Below are 19618 nucleotides of genomic sequence, written 5' to 3'. Positions count from 1 at the left end.
TCAGGGTTTGGCATGGGTAGAAAAGATTTAGAAATATGGATTGGAGGAGATTCTTCTAGATAATAATTAATTCCCAAGTTCATTCCTGTGAACATATAGTTCAATTTTCTAAGTTTTCTCTGTTTCCCAAAGGCCAGTATTCTCCCTACAAATATTTAATTGAATGAATATTGTATTTCACATTCTTATTGTACATTCCTTGATAGGGGACTTTATAAATATTCCTTAATGTGTACTCAAAAATTCTGTTTTATAATTCCATTTATTGCAATGATTTTGTCAACACAGTTGGCCCAGCTACAAAGTCAATATAACAGTGTAAATATTTTGTACCGACTTCAAATGATAAACTCCCAAATTCTTATTCAAAATAGTTTTGGTGCATATATATATATATATATATATATATATATATATATATATATATGTGTGTGTGTGTGTGTGTGTGTGTGTGTGTGTGCGCCACATGTCCATCAGACTCTGAATGGCCATTCCTTCAGTCTCTGAAAAACAATGCCTCCCTACCCCTCTTATGGATATTTTATTTACCATTTTAAGGAAGGACTGAAACATCTGAATTTTGGTCCTCTGTCTTGAGTTTCATGTGGTCTGTGCATTGTATCATAGTTAATTAGAGAATTTGGGCTGATATCCAATTATCAATGAGTGCAAACTTTGTGTGTTTTTCTGTGATTGGGTAACCTCATTCAGGATGATATTTTCTAGTTCTATCCACTTCCCTATGAATTTCATGCACTCATTGTTTTTGATAGCTGAGTAGTAGTCCTTTGTGTGAATATAGGTCATTTCTCTATCCATTCCTCTGGTGAAGGTCACCTGGCTGTGGAAGAAAGGTCAACCTGAAACATCTCTGGCTTTCCAGCATGCAGATGTTTTCACAATTTCTAAATCACATCAGTCACCGAAAATTACCAGGGGAAAAATCTCTGACAGAGGGATGGCAGCCATTACTGGAGAAGGAAATGGCTTTGATGTCCCTTAGAACAATCTGCTCATGCCATGGCCATTCAGTCAACCCAAGCATCATGGGATTAGGAGATGTAGATTTAGAGATTGAATGTTTTAAGTTTCCTTGGGAAAATTTACCCTGCTCACCATGGTTCACTGTTATCAGGAAATATTTGGAATGGTATACTATGCACCTATGAAAAATAAGGACATTGTGAAGCTGTGGTCAACTAGGTGGAACGAGTTGAGAAAACTGAAACTCCTCTTGGTGAGATCATTGAAGATCTTGAGAAAAAGGAACACTGGGCCTGGAACACTGAAGAAACAGATGTCCATAGAAAATACAAGAGACATGACTGAGGAAAAAAACAGCTGTGTCTACTGGACTATGGAGCAATGGTTAGAGCCCATACAAGAGGAGATCTCTATTAACAGAAAATTTGATCCAGAAATACTGTTGAGGAAAGCTTGTTGGAATTTCCAAACCTAATGAGCCCATAAAGAAAACACACAATCTGGTTATTATAATTATAATCTATAAATGTGTATTGGGTAGATCTAACGTTATTATAACTTATTCCCAACCATAAAACCCCTTGCTACATGTGCTTTCTCCAGGCCATATGGATTTTTTCCATCATTACTTCCTCCTCTTTTTCTTCAGCCTTCTCGCTTCTCCTCTTACTCTCTTCTGCATTTCTACATATCCCGACAGTCAAACCTCCAGTACCAACTTTCCCCTCTGGCTATCAGTAATAGGCTCTAGCATTTACTGACCATGTAAAATGGGAAGAAGGTTAATATGCGATTACCTGAGTCTATGATAGAGGCCTTGTCCGGGGGAAACCTCTTTTGAGGAAGCAGATAAATATCAGGATACAAATAGAATTTGCTGGGGGAAGAGCAAATCCATATGTTTAGCATATCTGTCCAGTGGATTCTGAGAAAATGGGAATATTCTTCCTAAAGACCCAGTTATACTACACCTGGCCTTATATCTGAGAAGACCTTTGCCATACCGCAAGGACATGTACTCCATCATTTTCCTAGTGGATTTCTTCATAGTGAACAGAAAATAGAAATAAGCCAGATGCCCCTAAAACAAATAATGGCTACAGATAATGTGGTTCATTTACACAATGGTATACTACACACATATGAAAAATAAGGACATTGAGAAGATACAGTCAAGTAGATGGAATGAGAAAGTATTGTCCTGAATGAGGTAACTGAGACCCAAAATAACATGTACACATTCACTTAAAAGAGGGTATTAGCCATAAAGTACAGAATTCACACACTATGATCTATGGAACCAAAGAGGCTAAGCACGAAGAAAGACCTAAGAAAATGCTTGAATTTCACTCAGAATAATGAATAAAATAATGAGAGGAGGCAGATGGAAGGAAAGAATTGAGTGGCTGAGGGGATGGGAAGGGAAATGGGGTTTGAGGATCATTTCTTGGTAGAGACGGGCAAGAGGGGCAGAGGGCCAGTGAATATACTGATTCAGTGACTGTCCAGGGTGGGTACTATCTGTATGATTTGCCAGCAATCTGTGATTTGTGAGGCTACCCTGGCTTCCTTGACGGTGACTTTAGCTGAGACTTGTTACAGTGGGGATACAGATTCTTAATTGGCCACTTTCAGTAGCCACAGAGGACCCAAGTTGGATGGATAAGTACCCAAACCCACCCCCACAATTTTGACCCAGAAATTGCCCCCTCTATAAGAAACACAGGAACAGAGATGGAACAGGAAATGAGGGAATGGCCAAAGGATAAGTGGCCGGATGTGAGACTTTTCCCCTGGGCAATCAGCAAAACTGACATTATTCACGGTCCTTTCTTGTGTTTGCAGATGGGAGGGTAGCATTATTGTCCTCTGCAATGCTCCACCAAGCAGCCGACTGACACAGAAGCAGAGGCACAGGGCTTGATATCAGATGGAGCTCAGTGAGTCTCACTGAAAAGCTGAGGGAAGGACTGAGAGAGGCAGAGTTGCAAAATGGTCTTCACGTGGGTTCACTAAACCCGTCACCTGGCTGTGGATCCTGTTCTCCTACCCGGGCTGCGTTTTCAAGAGCTGGTAGGAGACGATGAATCTAGTCCTGCAGAGACTTGATGTGCCAGGGGAGAGGGTGTACCCAGAGGGGTCCTCCACTCTCTCAGAGAAGAAGGGGAGAGGTTAGAAGGAGGGACTGTAAATGGTGGGAGCCTGGAGGAGTGTGGTGCCAGGTCAGCATTCAGAATGTTACTTGATAAATAGATACAATCATTCTGGCAAGGAGGTGACCGGGAACATGACCTAACAGGATCAGGGTGTGACATCATTGGGGTGGGGCATGACATCATGGGGTGGGGCATGACATCATGGGGGCGGGGACATCACATAATGGGGTCTAGAATTGACATCATTGCATGGGGCATGACATCATGAAGCTTAAGAGAAAATATATGAAACTGTAATAATAAAAAAAAAAAACGCAGCTCGAGAGGGAACTGAGACCTAGAGACACAAACATGGCTGGCGTTTACCTATGCATGGTATTATCAGCTGTGCGATAAATCTTATTCCATCTACAATCTACAAATGCAGAGAGGACATAGGAAACAAGAACGCCCGTGAGGGGGAAAGCATCGACCTCTCTGAAAGGAAATCTGGAACAGATTCTGTGAGTGTTTGAGGGCGACTGAGGACAGGAGCAGAGGGTCGGTGGGGATGACGGAGAGATAGCTCAGTGCAGAGAGAACCGGCCAGAATTAGGGGACATTCGGGTTAATGCAGAAAGTCGATGGACTGGTTAATTCATGGCATCTAGAGGGCGACCTTCCTGAGGATTTAATCTGATGGAGAAAGTAGAGTCCGAAACTGAAATCCTTTGAACTCGAGCAAGCAAGACCTCACGGGTGGGGATGGGGCACATTCAGTGGAGTCGATTTCTGAGGAGGTCAAGCGGAGATCCCTGAACCACAGACTGAGGCTGGGACAGAGATTAAAGAAGGTCAACCAAAGGAGGTCTCCATCAATGTAAATGCACCCGAAAACCACGTCCTGGTCTCCAAGGTTTGTGTAGCCCTTTTTCACCCTGAGTAAGATATATGCACACCGCAAATCACCTAATACCTTCGAAAAGAACTGTGACACTGAATTCCTTGGAGGAACCCCTAACTCACTTGCAGGCAGACCAAGATTCTGCTGACTGACAGTTTCCTGGGCCCACTTCATCCTTTCACAACTGGTGTGCACCTGGACACTCTAAGAAACAGAGATCAGAGATGTGTTTGTGTGTGTGTTTGTGTGTGTGTCTGAGTGTGTGTTTGTTTGTGTGTCTGTGTGCTTGTGTGTCGGTGTGCATGTGTGTGTGTGCGCATGTGTGTGCGTGGTGTGTGTGTGTGTGTGTGTGTGTGTGTGTGTGTGTGTGTGTGTTAGTCATGTATAAGCTAACCATCCTCACACAGACTGTCTGGATTGGTTTTCTTTTTGGAAGGTTGATGGATCTTTCTCTTTTCCTAAGAAAAGGCCACTCTGGTTCTCAACTCACTCTTGAAGCCGTGACAGGGTGAGTGATTATTATGTGTGAGGTAATTTGATTTCATGGATATAATATCCCTTGAAAAACAGGGCTCAACATTTACTTTCCTTAGTCTGTGATACCTCGAGGGCATTATTATTATTATTATTATTATTATTATTATTATTATTATTATTCCAGGATTATTCCTTTATATTATTGTCTGTGTTGTTACCAGTGTGCTAAAGTTCACTGATGGCAGAAAGAAAGATTTTTTTTCACGGGGATCCCATTGGACGGCCATGTTTTGTTGTTGGAACTGAAAGTTTTATTTACATGCTCACAAGAGCAAATAAATGCAAGTACGGAAAGTTCCTTGGTCCTCTACATGAGAGTGACATCCTCACGTAGTCCTCTGATCTACTTGAGAAACAGAGAATTTAGATGGGCAATGAAATGGATGCTGACCAAAGACCCACATAGGGAGAAATACAGTTTTTCACAGTGTTTCAGGCTTTCGGGATCGGTAGACATTACACAACCGTCTTATCATTTATAGAGGAATACTCAGAATTATTAAATAACAGAAAAAAGAAAATTTTAAAAACATATTTATGCTGGCTAATTTAAATTCCTGTTTTTGAAATTATGAAGAAGTGAAAATCGGTATGGGTTTATCTGATTACATTCTTTAACTTGAGTATTTCTTATTTACATTTCGACTGTTATTCCCCTTCCCGGTTTCCAGACCAACATCCCCCTAACCCTACCCTGTCCCCTTCTTTGGGTGTTCCCTTCCTCATCCTCCCCACATTACAGCCCTCCCTCCAACAATCAAGTACACTGGGGGTTCAGCCTTTGCAGGACCAAGGGCTACCCTTCCACTGGTGCTCTTACTAGGATATTCATTGCTACCTATGTGGTTGGAGCCCAGGTCAGACCATGTATAGTCTTTGGGTAGTGGCTTAGTCCCTGGAAGCTCTGGTTGGTTGGCATTGTTGTTCAAATGGGGTCCAGAGCCCCTTCCAGTCCTTTCTCTGATTCCTTCAGTGGTTTGCTCCTGGCATTTGCCTATGTATTTGCTGTATTCTGACTGTGTCTCTCAGGAGATATCTACATCTGACTCCTGTCGGCAAGCAGCTCTTTACTTCATCCACGTATCTAGTTTGGTGGCTGAATATGTATGGGCCACATGTGGCTCAGGCTCTGAATGGGCATTCCTACTACCTCTGTTCTAATCTTTGCCTCCCTATTAACTCCCAAGGGCATTCTTGTTCCCCTTTTAAAGAAGGACTGAAGCATTCACATTTTGATCATCTGCCTTAAGTTTCATGTGTTCTGTGCATCTAGGGTAATTCGACAATGTGGACTAATACCCACTTATCAATGAGTGCATACCTTATGTGTTTTTCTGTCATTGGTTTACCTCACTCAGGATGATATTTTCCATTCCATCCATTTGCTTATGAACTTCATAAAGTCATTGCTCTTGATAGTTGAGTAATATTCCTTTGGGTCGACGTACCACATTTCTGCATTCATTCCTACGTTGAAGGGCATTTGGGTTCTTTCCAGCTTCTGGCTATTATGAATAAGAAATTCTGCACTAAAAACATCTCGACCCAGACTTTTTTCATTTGGGAGACCTTTAATGACTGCCTCTATTTCTTTAGGAGTTATGGGGATGTTTAAAAGGTTTATCTGTTCCTGATTTAATTTTGGCACCTGATATCTGTCTAGGAAATTGTCCATTTCCTGCAGATTTTTAAATTTTGTTGAATATAGGCTTTTGTAGTAAGATCTGATGTTTTTTTTTTATTTCCTCTGATTTTGTAGTTATGTCTCCCTTTTCATTTCTGACTTTGTTAATTTGGACACACTCTCTGTGTCCTCTCGTTAGTCTGGCTAAGGGTTTATCTATCTTGTTGATTTTTCAAAGAACCAACCTTTGGTTCTGTTGATTCTTTCTATGATTATCGTTAATTCTACTTGGTTGATTTCAGTTCTGAGTTTGATCATTTCTTGCCTTTTACTCTTCCTGGGTGTATTTCCTTCTTTTTGTTCTAGATTTTTAGGTGTGCTGTCAAGATGCTGACATATTCTCTTTCCTGTTTCTTTCTGCAGGCACTCAGCACTATGAGTTTTCCCCTTAGAACAGGTTTCATTGTGTCCCATAAATTTGGGTACGCTGTACCTTCATTTTCATTAAATTCTAAGAAGTCTGTAATTTCTTTATTTTTTTTCCTTTACCAGGTTATCACTGAGTAGAGCATTGTTTAACTTCCACGTATATGTGGGCGTTCTTCCCTTATTGTCATTGAAGACCAGCTTTATCCCGTGGTGGACTGATATGATGCATGGGATTATTTCTATATTTCTGTATCTGTTGAGGCCTGTTTTATGACCAATTATATTGCCAATTTTGGAGAAAGTGCCATGAGGTGGTGAGAAGAATGTATATCCATTTGATTTAGGATAGAATCTTCTATAATTATCTGTTAAGTCCATTTGGTTCATGACATCTCTTAGTCTATCTACATCTCTGTTTAGTTTCTGTTTTCCATGACCTGTCCATTGATGAGAGTGGGGAGTTGAAATCTCCTACTCTTATTGTGTTCGGTGCAGTGTGTGCTTTGAGATTTAGTAAGGTGTCTTTTATGTATGTAGATCCCTGTTATGGGAACAGAGTTTTCTCTTTCAGGTGGATAGTTTTCCTGTCCACTGGCTTTCAGCTGTCCCTGTGGGTAGGAATCAGAAGGACCTGCACCTACGTCTCCTATGTTCCTCTGTGGGAGGGGGGGATGCACAGATGGCACAAGGTGTTTTCCTGTTGAGTCAGGAATCTGGGCAGAGAATTGTCTCCTCTGGTTTCCCAGGAGTGTTCTATTCCCCCCACCATCAGCTTTTGGGTGCAGGGAGCTGTTTGATCAGGTCAATTCGGATCCAGGCACAGTCTGGAACATGGTGGTCCTGCAGTTTTACTCCGCTATATTCCTGGGCCAGAAGCACTATGCTGTTTTGTCTTGGGCCAGAGATGTGTATAACGGTGCGCAGACCTGGAAGTCTCAGTTTCTTGTAGGCTCAGTATTGTCCACACTCCTGGGTGATCAGCATTCTGTCTCTGCATTTAAGAGCAGGGAGCTCTGGGCTGGGATCACGAGGTTCAGGAGCCAGCTAGAAACCGGAAGTTCCTGGTCCCAGAGGATTTCTGCCTTTGCTTGTCCTGAGTCCACCAGTCAGGTCACTTAGAGCAGAAAAGTTTGATTCACCTCTGGTCTCAGGTCTGATGTCGCTCCTCCGGTTGACTTTCAGGTTTCTATGAGAGCCGCAATCAGAAATGTCCTGCCCCTACTGTTCCTAAGTCCCTATGAACAGGAGGCCCAGATGGAACTAGGTGTTTTTTTCTTGAGTCAGGAATGTGAGAAGAGTTTTCAGGGGTTTCTGCCCCTCTGATGGTATAAGTCTTCCCCACCCCACAAGAGATTTGGGTGTAGAATGCTTTTTGGACCAATTCAGATCCAGGTGCAGTTTGGACTGCAGGAATCCTGCAGCTTGACTGCTCCTATATTCATGTGTTCAGACACACTCTGCAGTTTCGTCTGTGGCAAGGGATGTGGGCCCAGGTGGGCAGAATTGGCAGTCTCTCCTTCCCTGAGGTCTCAGTATTGCCCAGTCTTCTGTGTGATCAGCTTTCTGTCCCACAGAGTTTCCAAAGGAGTTTCAAATGTTCATTCCCTATCTTACAGTTCTCCAATCTTTCCAATTCTCCTCCAAAATTTGTTGGAGAAGACCCCTCTGATCAAGGGGAGGTACAACAGGCCCCATCAAACAAAGATGGCTGCAAAATTTCTGTGTTCATATAAGAAATGGAACTATTATTTCAATGATTTTTCTTGAAAAACATAAAATGCTATAGTCTCCTGACCCTTGCCTTTCATACATAACTAAAATGCTTTAATCTTTGACTTATACCAGCATCTAGAAGCTCTCTCACTCTTTTGAGTTAAGCCACCTGTAACTTTCTACCTCATTTCCTTCTTTTTTAATTGAATATTTTATGTATTTACATTTCAAATTTTATACCCTTTTCTGGTTCCCGTCTCTTCCATCCACCCTCCCCCTGCTTCTTTGAGATTGCTACCAATCATGCCTGCATATTCACACCTCAACATTCTGGCATCCCCTACACTAGAAAAACCAGACTTTATAGGACAAGGCATTTCCTCCTATTGATGCCAGACAATGCCATCCTCTTCTATATATGTGGCTGGAGCCATGGATCCCTACCTGTGAACTCTTTGATTTGTAGTTTAGTCCCTCAATTCCTTCTTCTGTAACTGGACAAGAGCTCATTATGATTCACTGCTGTCAGTGCTGTCCTTGCAGCAGGAATACAATGGTTAGAGAGCCTGGACCTCAGGAAGCTGAATGTTCACACAAATGACTAAAAACTTGTACCGACTGAAAAAAAATAGCGTGCAAATATTTTCAACATATTGCACAATGAACACTTACCATGGGATTCAATGTTGTTTCAAAATATTATCGCCAGGTTTACTTTGTGCCCAGCTCCATGAGTGAGTGGGTCATCATTGATTTTAGATTATTTATTTAGTGTTGAATATTGAGAGCCTCCGACAAAGTTCTTCCAGTGAATCTTTATTCACACTCATAGTTCTTTGTTTTTTTTTTGTTTGTTTGTTTTCTTTGGTTTGGTTTGAAATCAAAATATATACAGCAGAAAAGTTAGCTCTTTACTATTTTTGGTATAGTGCACAGCATGTCTGGTGTGTGTCTGTCACTCCCTCTCTAACCCAGATTTATTTGAATTTATGAAGCTGAGATGCCATGGATTTTGCGCACAGGAACCATCTTTGTTCTCCCTCCACCAGACCTCAAACCTCCTGTTTCTTGCCACTACTTATGATAATTTTATATTCACTGATACATACAGAACCAGAGAATCCCAGCCATTTTGTAGTAACTTGGTATCCTCAGGGTCCTGCCATGCAGCATACATCAAATGCCTGAGTAATATTCCACTCCAAGGAAAGCCCACAGCTGATAACTCTTCAAATTATACTTTATTTTTTCCACATATCTATGTTTGATGATGACTCTTAAAAGCTTTACCCTCCTTTTTAGCCCTCCACCCACACAAGGCAAAAGAAAGGATGGGGGGCTTTGAGGGGTGTGCTGGTGGCCCTGCTTAGAAAGGTTCACTGGAGGGGTTGGGGATTTAGCTCAGCAGTAGAGCACTTGCCTAGCGAGCACAAGGCCCTGGGTTCGGTCCCTAGCTCCAAAGAAAAAGAAAAAAGAAAAAAAAAAGAAAGAAAGGTTCACTGGAGCAACTCCCATCTGTGTTGTCTGGAAAGCAGAATATCAGTTCACAGTTTAGCAGAGGCAGTCTGTTCCAATAGAAAGTATTTCATGAATACACTAGTAGTCCAGTTTTGTAGAGTTGTCATAACAAACAGGAAATAACAGCAGTTGCACAACATACTAGAAACAACCAGGCTTCTGTCAGTAACCTGGAAAGAGAGAAGTTATATGCTGTGCCGCTCTCAGGGAATTGAAGATCAGCAGAGACTCAGGAGTCAGAAACATTGCTGCTGCTGCTTTAAGTGTTTGCCATAGTCTGTATAGTCAACTTTTCCTTGAAAAATATAAGGTATTTGAAACTTTTGCTGCTGCTACAAATATATTACTGTAGCTGAGTAATTCTGTACATGATTTTCTCCTCAGTGGGATAGAGATCATTCCAATCATTTACAGCTATTGCAGCTAATGTTGAAATGGGTAATCCAATATGTGATCAGATGAGAAAAATTAAGACAGAGTACATGCTTTGACCATGTTTCCTATAAAAAAGTTTAAAAACACTTACAACTTATGAGCTGTAATGGTACTACAAACCCTTAAAACCACCTCAATAGCAGTTACTTATTCTTACTCTTGTATGAAATAAAATACAGTTAGTTAACAAAAGGTGAAAACAAGGCGCTTGTGAGTATGTAAGCCTAATGCTGTCTTTGGTTAAGATGATAATTATCAAAACTATGATTTCAAGCAAATTTACAAAAAAAGTGTGTAAGACATGGAGCTCATCTGTTAATTTTCCTGTTCTGTTTGGCCAAAAGCACACACCATCTAGTTGTAGGGATAAGTCAGGTTTATATTGTAGAACATCAACCTAAGTATACATGTTTTTTCAAGCATCTACTAGCAGGGTCACATACTTTCACTTTTTTTTTCACTTTTCATCTCGAAAATTCCATTTCCAAACATTGATCCCAGGGTTGTAGGAAGTTGTGTTAGGGGTTTTAATTATTTTCTCGTTCTATTTTTTTTATTCCAGAGGTGAGAACCAAACCCAGGGCCTTGTGCTTGCTAGGCAAGCACTCTACCACTGAGCTAAATCCCCAATCCTCTAGTTCTATATTAAATGTAAAGATATAGAAGGGAATATGTGAGTGAATAAACAATTTGTAATTGTATCTTATTAATATATTTCCCTTAGATTTTATTTTGTTTTATATTTTACTAACAAAATAGTTACAATTTATTGAACTTGGTGACTTAAGGCATCAAGTATAATACATTTTTAAAAATGACTTGGAGCAATATATTATGGGAACTTGAATTTTAACTTCATTATATCTTATTTTAAAGAGGAATTTTTCACACTGTTGTTTCTAGTATTTAAAAAAAGAAGTGGACTGATAACTAAATGAATTTTTGGAGGATCAAAATGATATATATAGGAAGAAAATTGTTTGTGCAGATTATATATTTAATAAACAATGATATTTGATTATATATTCACTAGATGGTGAAGCCCTTGAAGGAAAGCAGAAACTACAAATATATTTTTATAAGTCTATTTTCTAGATTTGTACTGGAAACATAATAAGGAATCACTTATTTCTGGAGTAAGTGTATGAGTGAATTAGAGAAGCAAAGGACATCATATCAATCCCCAAGTACATGGAAGTCAGATCGCTAAACAATCATCATGTTAAACAAAAAAATGATTACTCACACAGAGTCATTTAGAAATAACAACATTTTCTCTTCTTTGGCTAAACCATATATGTCATGCCTAGGCAAATTCTTCTAAAAGCAAGGTCTTTACTTTGAAAAAGCATGTATGGATATATGTATATGTGTATATATGTCTATATATGTATGTGTACATCAGGACATATGTATATGTCATATACATGTGTGTATGTGTATATACATATATATGTGTATGTTGACACAGTTAAAATATGTATATATATGTATATATATAGATATATTTGTGTGTATGTGTGTATGTACATGTATATACATATAAATATGTAACATAAAAATGAACTCTATTTTCTAATTTTATGAAACTTTATTGCTAAATATTTTAGCACTCAAGAATTTTAAAACCTGCTCTATAAATTTGATTCATTTTAAAATCACTGTTCAGAAAATAGATTCAATGTAGGTGATTAATTATTATACTATCAAATTTCTTTATCTATTTGATAAAACACTAAGACTTAATTTAGTAATGTCACTGTACATATGTTTTAGCATGTGACATATCTCATTAGTTTTTCCAGCATGTGATATAATTTCAGGATTCTAGACCTATGTAAGGTAGAAAATAAAACAAATGGATTGCTATATGTGATAGATCAGAGCAATAGATAGATAGATAGATAGATAGATAGATAACTAGATACATACATACATATATACATACATACATACATAGTTACAAAGATGAAAGATCACAGATGAAAAGTAGACAAATATCACATACTCAGAATCATCGATCATGAAATAACTAGTATTAAAATGTGAAAATATCTTCCTATATGAAGCAAAATTTTAAATGTGAATTACGTTCATATTTTAATACTTAAAGGGAGATTTATCAGCCATAATATTTAAAATAAAATGTCTATTTGAAATACCCTCTCAGGTAATTAAGAGACATTAAATACTTAACTTCCTTTACATTAATCTGTTAAATTATCCCATCATCTTGTCTTTGTTACTTAAATGCAAAACATCAAACTTTGTCTCCAAGTTCAAATCTTCGTTACTTTCCACCCTGCTCTGCATTCTACCTCAAATCCTATCACAATGTTTAAGTCTCTAACAATTCCTCATGTGCTCTCATGAAAATTAATCATGATCCATCTTTTTTTATCTTTACTACCATTGTTCTCTTACAGATAACTATTATTTCTCTGTCACCAATGTGATCACTATCCCCTTCTCTCTTTTAAGTACCATTTTCAACATCAACCACTTTATAGTTGCTCTTCATTTGAGAAAATAAAATGATCTATTTTTCCCCTAATAAATTATGTACCAAGAATTTTTTCCATTGAAACTTTAGACAAGAAAAACAAAGTTGTTACAAAGTTCTAGTTCTACTCAGACCTAAAACAGAAACCTGGCTATGTGACAGGAATCATAGGAAGAACACTTCTGGAAGAGAACGCAGAGTTGTAGAAGAAGACCTCGTGCAGGGAAGTGCTTCATTCAATTGTAAACAAAAAGGGTAAAAGACCTGAACTTTCATATTGAGTGAAAGTTGTTGAAGAATATACACAAGTGATTCTGAGTGGGTTACAGAAACAGGTTAATTTATAAATCCATGGTAAATACTAGAAAAATGGCATCAAATTGTAAAAGAGCAGAAAAGGAAATGAAGTTAAAAGTTGGTACAGGTTTCAATATGGATGTTGGTAATTTGAACATGCTGAAGATTATTGGACGATTTAATGGGATGAATGCCTCAGATACATTAACAATATTGCACGACCCTATAGCGAAATTACACAGTGTGAGAACATTAACAATAACCTTTGACAAAAATCTGTTCATGTATGTGTATATTCTTTAATATTTCTTTTTGAAAACATTCATTTAATTAAATAAAATTCAATAACGAACCGAAGATAACCCTTTTCATCTCTGACATATCCAATCTCTAAACAGGGGTATAGTGCATGAAACTTCATACAGCATTTGCCTACTCCAGGTATTATTAATTTAAAATAATAAGCAGAGGAGTGTATCATATTTGTGGGCATTGGTTACTAAGGCCCAATTATCTCCTCAGAAGATTACCATTAAAAGCAATCTAACATAACTTTGATTCCATTAAATATTTAAAATCTTAAATACTAAGCTTGCTTATCATTTTCACAGCAGAGGACACCATATGTAATTACATCATTTTTACATGTCAATATGAGTCACTATACCTTTCTGATTTTGATACATACCAAGCTTAACAATGTGGAGACAGTACGCTTTACAACAATCCTTACATTTCTCCTATGGTACACTACATGTGGTCCATATTACAATCGATTAAATTAATAGTTTAAGTAAATGATAATGGCATGTCAATGTAGATTTTGATACTTCATACAATAAAAAAATCAAGATACAATAAATAATTACTTACAGAATTTACTTTTACAGGGAGACAGTAGGTTAATAATACCTTATAATATCCACCCTAATTCATATTGAGTCAGTGCTGGAATATGAGTAACAATGTTTGTAAAAAGAATAAGTACTTTTATGTATCTTTTTAACAGCAATTGGACATAATCAATAAAGAAGTATCAGATAAATGTAGAAATAATTCAAAAACTTTTTAAAATTATAGTGAAAGATATTTCTAGAACACCTGAGTTCATTTCTGAGGCTCCATATAACTAGCTAATATAGTGCAGAGCACTTGTATTCCATGTGTATAAACAATATTCATCTCCATAGGAAATAAATGTTTTAAAATCTCAAAAGCTATATTTCTTTAAGAGTAAGATTTTTGACGTTTAAGATTACAATTTTTCCCATTTTTATTAAATTTGGTATTTACTATTTACATTTCATATTTTATTTTTTTCTGTGGTTCCAGGCCATCAGCCCGAACCTCTCCTTCTCCCCTTCTATAATGTGGTTGTACCCTCCACATCCATTCCTATCCTTAAAGCACCCGACCGTACTTTCCCCTACATGAAGGGTCCAATCTTATTAGGACCAAGAGCGTCACAATGGTGCCCCAAAAAGGCTATTCACTGCTACATATGGAGTTGGGTTGTGATTTAGTACCTGAAAGATCTAGTTTGCTGGCAGTATTTTCTTTGAGGTTGTAAGTCCCTTAGCCTCTTCAGTCCTTCCTTTAATTCCTCCAAAGGATGTCCTATGCTTAGTTCAGTGATTTGCTGCTGGCATTTGTCTCTGTGTTTCACATGCTCTAGCTGTGTCTCTCAGGAGGGATCTATATACAGTTCCTGCCAGCATGCACTTCTTAGCTTCATCAATCTTTTCAAGTTTGGGTATATATATATATATATATATATATATATATATATATATATATATATATATATATATATATGGGGGAACATGTCCAGCAGACTCTGAATGGCCATTCCTTCAGTCTCCTAAAAACAATGCCTACCTACACCTATTATTTATATTTTAGTTACTCTAAATATAAGGAAGGAGTGAATCATCTGCATTTTGGCCCTCCTTGCGTTTCATGTGTTCGGTGCTTTGTATGTTAGGTAATTTGAGCATTTGGGCTAATATCGACCTATCAGTGAATCCATACTTTGTGTGTTTTCTGTGATTGGGAAACATCACACCAGATGATTATTTTCTAGGTCCATCTATTTGACTATGAATTTCATGTACTCATTGTTTTTGATAGCTGAGTAGTAGTACTTTGTGTAAATATATGCCATTTTCTGTATCCATTCCTCTGGTGAAGGGCATCTGGGTTCTTTACAGCTTCTGAATATTATGAATAAGGCTGATATGAACATAGTGTAACACGTATGTTTGTTGTATGTTGGATCATCTTTTGGGTATATGCCCAGGGGAGGTATAGCTGGGTCCTCAGGCAGTGCAATGTCTAATTTCTGAGGAAACTCAGGACAGATTTTCAAAGAGGTTGTACTAGTTTGCAATCCCAACAACAATGGAGGAATGTTCCTCTTTCTCCACATCCTCTCCAGCATCTGCTATCACCTGAGTTTTTGATCTTAGCCATTCTGACTGATGTGAGGTGGAATCTCAGGGTTGTTTTGATGTGCATTTACCTGATGACTAAGTATGTTGTACATAACAGAAAGCATTTTAAGAAAGGATGCTACCTAACTGTTGGTCTGGATATAGCTGAGTGCCAATTGATCCATTTCTTTCTCTTTCTTACAAGTTCGCGTCCAAGTGTATCAAGGAAATCTATATAAAACCATATATGCAGAAACCAACAGAAGGGAAAATGTCAGAAAGTGCCTAAAACACATTTGCCAGGAGAAAGTTTACAGAACAAAATACCAAAGGTTCAGGCTCCTAGATCACCAGTCAATATATAAAATTTCAACAATCTTAAAATTTTTGTTAACGCAAAGATCACTGCCAATAGGATAAAACAGAAATCTACACATTTGGAAAAGATTTAACCAACCCTATATCTGGTAAAGTGCCATAATAATAAATATAGAAATAATTCAGAAAGGTAAACTCCCACACAACAAAGTATCCAACTTTTAAACTGGGTTAGCAAGCTAACACAAGAATTCTCAACTGAGGTATCTCAGTAGCTGAGAAACATATCAAGAAATCTTCGAAATCCTTAGTTATCAGAAAAATACAAACTGAAATGAACTTGAGAGTCTTACATTACACCAATCAGTGTGACTAAGACAAAAAACTAATGCAGTAGCAGACTAGGCTATGATGTAGAGAAAAAGGAACACTCCTCCACTGCTGGTGGGATTGGTATATGTATAGCCACTTTGGATATCAATGTGGAGGTTCAGAGAATATTGCAAATAGCATTGCCTGAAGACCAGGCTTTACCAATCACTTCAATGCAAATACTCAAATATGATCCACATATAACAGTGACAAGTGGTTGAACATGTTCAGGGCAGCCTTACTTATATAAGTCAAATGCTGCAAACAGTCATGATATACGTCAACTCAACTTAGGAATAAATACAGAAAGTGTGCTATATTTAAACAAAGAAATACTACTCAGGTATTAAAAATGAGGAAACCAAGAACTTTGTAGGCAAAGGGATGGACCTGGAAATTAGTGAAGTAACAGAGATCGAAAAGGACATAACATGGGATGTATTTAGTGAGAAGTGAATGTTAGCCAAAAAGATCAGTATACCCAATACACAAATCATTTATCACATGGAAGGTAAAATGTTAGAAGGCCATACTGCGGATTCTTGCAACCGACTTAGAATTGAGAGCAAAATGATAATAAAAGAGAGAGGAATGGAGGGACTTTGCTAGAAGTAGGAAGGGTGGACAAAATGGGGAGTGTAGAAACAATATAAAGACAAAAGAGAAATCTAAAGGAACATTGGAATAAATAACAATAAGCATCAGTGGTGGGTGTTGAACTTGGGCATTTCCAGGAAAGTCACAGATGCCAGGGATGCAAGAGGATTCCATAAATTTACTGGGACTATGGTAGTTGAGATAGTAAGCAGCAAAGAGATAGAACCACAAGAGACTACCTCCTGTAGCTAGACATGCCCACCTGTGAAGAGAAGGTGATGCCCACACATTTCAAAATCTTTAACTTATAAATGTCCAAAATGAAAAAAAATGCAAAGAAAAAAAGGAGCAGAGACTGAAGGAAAGGCAATCCAGAGACCACCAGACTAGAAGAACAATTTCATCCACAGACTCCAAATCCTCTGATGACTCCTGATATCAAGATGTGCTTGCAGATGAGACCCTAATATGTCTGTCATCTGAGGGGCTCTGCTATTACTGGATGGTGACAGATTCACATACACATAACCATTTGACAGAAACTTAGAGCCAGAAAAGAATGGCTAGTGGATTGCCTGAAGGATCTGAAGGGAATTGGAACCCAATATGAAGAACAACACTATCAATAAAGTTTACCCTTCAGAGTCTCAGGAAATTTAGCACAAACAAGTGTATATTTGTGCCAGTAGATGGCTTCTGCTACATAGATTGTAGAGCATATGGAGAAGACTGCTGCCTCATCTTCCATTTCTGGGAAGGGAGTCAATTGGTCCTGTGGAGATGCCATATCCCAGAGAAGGGGGATGGTAGAGGACTAAAGTGGAAGTGGGTATGTAGATGGGGGAGCACCACCTTAGAAACTAAGAGGATCAGAATGGCTTGTGTGATTCAAGAAAGAAAGGCCAATTGGGGAAATGACATTTGAAATGTAAACAAAGGAATAGATTATTGTATACATATAATATTTATAATATAATATATTCATGTTTCCAACAGAGACATTCACATCTCATTCCTTAAGGACTATACAAAAGGTTTGCTCAAAGGTAAAATCCATATTTTGGGATATACTTATTATTGAAAAATTACATAGATAAACCCAATGCATATTTTATCTTCTGTCCCTCTACCTATAATAAATCTTTATTAACTTTGATAAAAATAAAAAAAGTGTTTCTACTCCATTACTGACAACTGACAGAAAGAGAGGAAGACTGAGTATTACATACTAATTTACACCGATACACACATATTCTCAATAAAATCCGTGCGAACAGATTCAAGAAGACACTAAAAATAAAAATATATACACATATATGTCAAATCTACTTCTAATATGATCTTTGTGATAGGATGTTGCATCTTTAACTCAGAACTTTAATCAAGATCTATTCTTATTTTTATATTTTTAGTCATCTGCAGATACATCTTTTTTAGGAATGAATCCTTCGCACTGGAGACCAGAGAAGAGACCTGCAGTTGCATTATTAATAAACATCAAAGCAAAATATAAAAGTCTGAATGGAATAAATATTTTAGGACAGTGTTTTGCAGGCAAATTCTTTCATAGACAGTCTTTGAAGAGCTCTGAAATTTTGCATTTCATATTTGACTTTTCTGGGACTCTGACTAGAATCAACTCACAACTGTTTGGGATTTTCTTGGCAATTAACCAGTTTGTGAACAGAGCTGAATTTATCATATGCTCTTCCATCTACATTAATATTGCTACAGTGAGGAACAACTATGGTAAAACTCTTCATCTGATTTTTCAAACAGCATCCTCATACCACTGCGGACTTTTGTGCTTGTGGAGGGAAAGGTTGAGAACACCATTTGAAAGTTGGAAATGCTGAAGTGGGAAAGGCCTGTGTGTGGATCATACACAACTTCAGAAAATCCATTGTTTTAATATTCACTAGGAAGTGGACTTCTGCAAAATGACTTCAGCAGAAAAGCATGGTAGAAAAAAGGTAATTGATTCACTGGAGATATAGATGCACTGGATTGTTGAACATGGGCTTAGAGGTAGAGACATGTGAGCACATAAAGTATGGAGAATCAATCCTGTGTGATGTTAAGTTTCCCTACCCCATGGTTCCATGCAAACAGCATTATATTTAAGCACTGAGGAATTGAATAAAAGTCAATTTTTTGTAAATCCAAGTCACAAAAAGTACTGTCCTCCTCCATGATGCACATAAACTCTCAGGTGCACTGGCCTTCACATGCCTGGATGACAGCTGTCAGCATGGGATTTACTGCCATCCTTTTCATAACAGCAGAGCTCCAATCTGCTTCAGCCACGTCATCAGCGCCCCATTCTGATGGAGGGAGACTAGTTCACTGAGTATGCCTATGAAATCTTTGATTAGCTTAAAGACCTAGGAACTATTTTCACTCCAGTGAGCTGTTATAAGTAATCTTGAATTGAGTTGGTATTGTTAGTGGCTGTGATGTCTACAAATCCCAGTACACCATGTTTCAAAGGGAGTTGATTGAGAATTTCTTGGGTATTTTTGCAATACTGGTAGGTGGGCTCGATGAATAGGAACATCTTCCCAGACTGGGTCTTGCAGTTCCCATACTCCTGAGCCATGTTGTGAGGCTGCAGTTTCCCTGAAAGGAACGTTCTATTGAAAAATGGTAATCTCAATGTATTCTGAACAATGCATTATAATTGAAGACCATAGAAAACATGGAAGAAAGAAACTTTTACTTTTTCTAGCTTACACTCACATTCCTACCAAACCCTCACATACCATAGAACCTGCTTACTAAGGATTTAATCATATAATAATGAACAGATGAGACATCCAG

At 38.0% G+C, this 19618-nt stretch overlaps 1 long non-coding RNA gene across 1 annotated transcript; it reads left to right on the top strand.

Moving 5' to 3' along the window:
• The first annotated feature begins 2843 nt into the window (after positions 1-2843).
• LOC134484803 (uncharacterized) lies at positions 2844-18338 on the top strand. Its single transcript, XR_010062610.1, has 4 exons — positions 2844-3057; positions 4460-4531; positions 17795-17844; positions 18211-18338. It is a non-coding gene; the product is annotated as an uncharacterized LOC134484803 (long non-coding RNA).
• Positions 18339-19618: the final 1280 nt, after the last annotated feature.

Source organism: Rattus norvegicus (genome assembly GCF_036323735.1).
Source record: "Rattus norvegicus strain BN/NHsdMcwi chromosome Y unlocalized genomic scaffold, GRCr8 chrY_unlocalized_8, whole genome shotgun sequence".
NCBI lineage: Eukaryota > Metazoa > Chordata > Mammalia > Rodentia > Muridae > Rattus > Rattus norvegicus.
Note: the sequence above shows the minus strand (reverse complement) of the source record. Positions and strands in the feature narration are given on the sequence as shown.